General features: G+C 49.7%; 1 non-coding gene across 1 annotated transcript; it reads right to left on the minus strand.

The window, feature by feature from the left end:
* Window positions 1-989: 989 nt before the first annotated feature.
* Window positions 990-1,115, minus strand: LOC120868517. The gene has a single exon (XR_005722258.1). It is a non-coding gene; the product is annotated as a small nucleolar RNA SNORA40 (small nucleolar RNA).
* Window positions 1,116-5,478: the final 4,363 nt, after the last annotated feature.

Consider the following 5,478-nt stretch of genomic DNA (forward strand, 5'->3'; position numbering starts at 1 on the left):
CTGGTGGTTTTCTGTGAGCCCACACTGAGGTAATAAATCAACATTATAGAAATTTTTTAAATAGAAGAAAAAATATGACCACGATTGTATTTTGCATTCCCCTCTGGCCTTTTCCTTATTCTATTATTATACAGATAGAATTGTGAAGTATGACCAGTTGTTTTCCTCTGATTCATTTCTCAGTGTTCACATCTGTAAAGTGGGGATGATAATGGAGTGGACTCCACAGAGTTGGGTTGGGGGAGGAATGCTGTCCTGCAGGCAGAGCATGGGGCCCAGTACTTAGTAAGTCAGGTGCAAATGCCCTTCTGCTGTGGACGTTACAACTGTGATTCTAAACCACCACATCCTAGAACATTGAGTCCGTCTACTCTGATGTCTGTGTCGCTGGGCAACAGGGGGGCTTGTAATTTTTTGTTTTAAATAACTCAGTGATGAGCTAGATTATGGCCACCTGTTACATTCTGTGGCTGCTTCCAATATCCAGTGGAAGAGATGCTGTATACCAAGGTTGAGGAAGAGAAATGTGAACATTTATTGATCACCAGTGGTGTACCTAGTTTTAGGTTGGGTACATTTACCCCTGTCTCCTTCAATTTTCGTGAGTCTGTGAAATTTATTATACCCATTTTACAGATGAGTAAAACTGAGACTCAGGCAGAAAAAATAATGCAAAGAAAATAACTTGCTCTCTGTTAGCTAAGAATCTTGATTAAGTGTAGTGCCTGTTTTCTTAATATGGCACTTTTCATTTTTTAATTTTTTGGTTAAGATTTATTTATTTACTTGGCTGTGTTGGGTCTTCGTTGCAGCATACTGGATCTTTGTTGCATCATGCAGGATCTTTCGTTGTGGCACCTGAGCTTAGTTGCCCTACAGCATGTGGGATCTTAGTTCCCCAACCAGGGATCAACCCATGTGCCCTGCATTACAAGGTGGATTCTTGACCACCAAGGAAGTTCCAATATGGCACCCTTTAAAAACAAAAATGTATTCCTTCTCATCTGTGTCAAAACTCATACTGAACAATGAGTTCTGGATTGCAAAAAAGGATTTATTTTTTTCACCCATCTATAAGTCTTTGTCCACAAGTTAAATAAAAACAAACGAGTGCTATTAATACCAGTATAGCACTGTTAAAGCAAACACACAAACTCCTTGCAAGCCTTTGCATGCTAAGCTGCTTCAGTCATGTCCGACTCTTTGCAACCTTAGGGACTGCAGCTTGCCACGCTCCTCTGTCCATGGGATTTTCCAGGCAAGAATACAGGAGTGGGTTGCCTTGCCTTCCTCCAGGGAATCTTCCCAACCCAGGAATTGAACCCACATCGCTTATGTGTCCTGCACTGGCAGATGGTTTCTTTACCACTTGTGCTCTCTGGGAAACCCAAGGAAACAAACTCCACGTGCCTTCTACCATCTCTTTGGGAGTAAATCTAGGGATGGTTCACCTCTTAACCTTCTCCCTTCCTAGGACAGGCTGGAGAGGACCTGGGGGCAGGGAGGGGGCTCCAGTTATGAAAGCCTCCAGAGACAGTGGTAACCACTGTTGGAGGGAGAGGTGGGCGGTGGGGACGTGAGGAGGCCAGGGTGGCTGTGGGTCTGGCATTTGGGAACCCAGGCTCTCCTCTCACCTCTGCACCCCTCTCTCTGTGACCTTGAAAGCGAAAGAAAGTGACAGTGTTAGTTGCTCAGTCTTGTCGGACTCTGCAGTCCCTTCTCCAGGGGATCTTCTTGACCCAGGGATTGAACCCAGGTTCTCCTGCATTGCAAGCAGATTCTTAACCATCTGAGCCACCCTGTATGACCTTGGATGAGCCCATTGGCCTCTCTGGGCCTCAGTTTCCCCACCTTCTCAGTTATCCTGCAAGGGATCTTTAGCTCTGACAATTGATGAAGTCTTTAACAATAAGTTGAAGCAAAGTATTTTCAGTTGTTTTTCTTTCTGTGTTCTCAGTTAATAAGAACATAGAGAGCATGGGATGAGGCCTCCATCAGGAGCTTTCATCTGTATTCCGTGTATCTGTGGGGTGTAGGGTGTGTTCTGCACTAAACAGAATCCCATTCAAAGGAAAGAGAGGGGTCCAGCTCCTGCTTGGTGCTTCTGAGGGTCTCCCTGAACCCTGGTCCCTATGATGATGTATGGTCTCTCTCCTCCCTCATCCCTAGAGATGAAAACAGCAGACGATCCCTAGACTCCGTCCCCAGTGGGTGCGTCCACCATCTGCCCGCACACGAGACCTTTTCCTCTCAGGGAACAGTGCCAGCTGGTCACATGCTCAGCTCAAAGTCAAAATGTTAACAGCAGTGGCTGGAAGAGCTGGCGTTTCCCGGCATGCTCTGCGCCAGGCATGGTGCTGGGTTCCCCACACAGCCCCTCCTCTTGCCCTCTGGGGGAGAGGCAGCTGTCATGCCCCTTTTGCAGGGTAGCAACTAGGTCCAGCGGAGAAGGCAATGGCACCCCACTCCAGTACTCTTGCCTGGAAAACCCATGGACGGAGGAGCCTGGTAGGCTGCAGTCCATGGGGTCGGTAAGAGTCGTACACGACTGAGCGACTTCACTTTAACTTTTCTCTTTCATGCATTGGAGAAGGAAATGGCAACCCCCTCCAGTGTTCTTGCCTGGAGAATCCCAGGGACGGGGGAGCCTGGTGGGCTGCCATCTATGGGGTCGCACAGAGTCGGACACGACTGAAGCGACTTAGCAGCAGCAGTAGCAGTGACTAGGTCCAGAGGGGCCAGCACTTGCCAGGTCCCAGACCCTGAATCTGGCAGTCTGGTTCCAGAGCCAGGGCCCTTGGCCACCTGGCTGGATGCATGAGACTCAGAAGGGGCCACAGGGCTGTCCGGGGTGGTGGGAAGGCTGCCCAGAGCTGGAGCATGCAAGCTGGGCCCTTAAGTGAGCGTCTACCATGGCCTGGAGGGGAGGAAGAGCCGACGCCATGATGGCTGGAACTCTGCAGTCTCAGGGAGCAGGGGTGGCTGAAGGCGCCAGTGGGAAGTGTGTTGAAGGTGCAGCTCGGGCTGGGAGTGGTGTTAGAGGCCATATTAGAAAGGCGTGTTAAGTCAGGAGAAGAAAAGGTCTATTTGGGGAAAACTCCTGGCCTGGTTTGCTCTGAGAATGCTCACAGCCAGGCAGAAGACTGGATGATTCCGCTCTCAGGAAACTCAGCACCCTCCAAAGAAACAGCCACAGATGCTGCCATGCCAGGGCCTCCCAGCGCACAGCCCACCTTCAGTGAAGCCCACTCTCCACTTCACCCCACCCCACAGAGCGCCCTGTTAGCTCTTTGTGCTTCTCCCCTAAATGGAAATAGACCTCCAGGCTCAGCAGGCATCTGAAGGAAGCAGGGACCAAAACTGAGAGCAAAGAAACCAAGAGGCAATAGAGACGATGCAGGAAGCAGAAGACAACTGCCAGGATCCGTTGTAATTCACATCTCGGAGAGGCAAATACTGCATCTATGAAACGGAGAGGCAAGAGAAGGACCATTTGGAGAACAAAAAGGACTCTTGGAAACCTGCTTCTAAAGTTGCAGAAAAGAATATTTCAGTGGGATTTGAAATGGGAAGAAACAGGCAGGGTCGGGCTGCTGCATGGATGTTGGGGGAAGGGCTGGTAAGAACAGAAGAGGCTTCTGAGCTTGACCACGTAGGGCTGGGCAGAGCCCATATTTGCTGAGCGGTTCACCGAGGAAAAGCAGGTTGTGGGAGGACAATCGCAAATTTATTTTGTTTATTTCTTTGGCTGCCCCACTCAGCTTGCTGGATCTCAGTCCCCCAACCAGGGATTGAACCCCGGGCCATGGCAGTGAAAGCCTGGAATTGTAACCACTAGGCTACCAGGGAACGCCCACAGATGCATTTTAGACGAGTTGGGCTGGAGGGAGATCCAACAGCGAGCAGCAGAGGGTTGGAACCCAGTGCGAGGAAGCCGTTGCTGTCAGAGTTTGGAGCATGGCCCCTCGTGGTGCGTCCCTACCTCAGCCAGCTCTTTTCTTTAAAAAAAAATTTTTTTTTTGACACGTACACATTGCTATTTATTTATTTATATTTTTGGCTGTGCTGAGTCTTCGTTGATGCACGCGGGCTTCCTCTAGTTGCAGAGACCAGGGGCTTCCTCTAGCGGCAGAGACCAGGGGCTTCCTCTAGCTGCAGAGACCAGGGGCTTCCTCTAGCTGCCGTGCATGGGTTTCTTATCGCGGTGGCCTCTGTTTCAGAGCACAGCCTCCAGGTGGGCAGGCTTCAGTAGCTGCAGCGCAGGGGCCCCATTAGCTGTGGCTCGTGGGCTCTAGATTGCGGGCTCAGTGGTCGCGGAGCGTGGGCTTAGCTGTGCTGCGACGTGTGGGATCTTCTCGGACCAGAGAGCGAACCCATGTTCCCTGCATTGGCAGGCGAATTCTTATCCACTGTACCACCAGGGAAGTCCAGCCAGCTCTTTTCAAAAGCAAACCCCCAACCCTGCCTCTGAGATGCTGGTTAACAATAGAGATTCCCAGGTTTGCCAGGTCAAAGCCCGGAGGGTGGGAATGTATATTTCAACAGGCTCCCCTGGGAGTCTGATGTAGACCAACGCTTGAGAACCACTGGTCTCTGGAGTAGGTGGTAGACTGGGACACGGAAGAAACGGAGAAGTCAGGATGAAGAGAGTGAACAGGAAGTAGAGGTCGCTTTAAACCCAGGAGGGTACTCATGTGGCACATTCTGCCATCCCAGTGCAGTGAAATTATTACTCATTTCAAAGTAGCAACAGCCCTTGAGTATTCAGCAGCAGAGTCACTGATTCAGGAAGCAATTAACATAGACATTCAATCAATTATTCATCGCATTACTAATATGTAGCAGTAATCAAATTGGCCTTTTAATATGTATATTTTTTCTTTTAATTAACCCTGTCCAAAACTGGAGTAAAGCTCCCAAGCAGAAATATATTTGGCTTAATTAAAAAAAGAAGGCGGAGAGGGAAAAAATATTACCTCCTTACCACGTGTTAAGGGAACCCAAAGGCCGGACTTGCTCTGTGTGCTGTATTGTGTTTGTGGTTTGAGCTGCACCAGGAAGCCCCAGATCCTGTCTGCAGGTGCCTGAGAGTGCACAGTTAGCGGCTGGATGAAGCTTTATTGTGTCCCCGTCTGTGGCAAAACAGAAAGAGCGCTGGACTTGGAGTCAAGACCTCCAGATTCCAATCTTAGATCTGCCACCGAGTTCCTGAGTGACCTCAGAGTTGCCTCTCCGGGTCTTGCCTTCTCCCCACGAGGGGACTGAGTGAGACACTGCCCAACAGTCTTCCAGCTCTGACTGTGTTATCCTTATCACGTGACCACTACAAATGCCCCTTCAGCCTGTTAGTATGAATGAGTTTATGCCTCTTCCTTTAAGAAGTGAAGAGAGGCCAGTCAGTCCCGAGTCATTTCCCTGAGGGCTTCATTGATCACCCTTGCACTGTGGTTAGAGTGTACAGTTCCACCACACACCTCC

This window comes from Oryx dammah, unplaced genomic scaffold (assembly GCF_014754425.2).
Source record: "Oryx dammah isolate SB20612 unplaced genomic scaffold, SCBI_Odam_1.1 HiC_scaffold_9, whole genome shotgun sequence".
NCBI lineage: Eukaryota > Metazoa > Chordata > Mammalia > Artiodactyla > Bovidae > Oryx > Oryx dammah.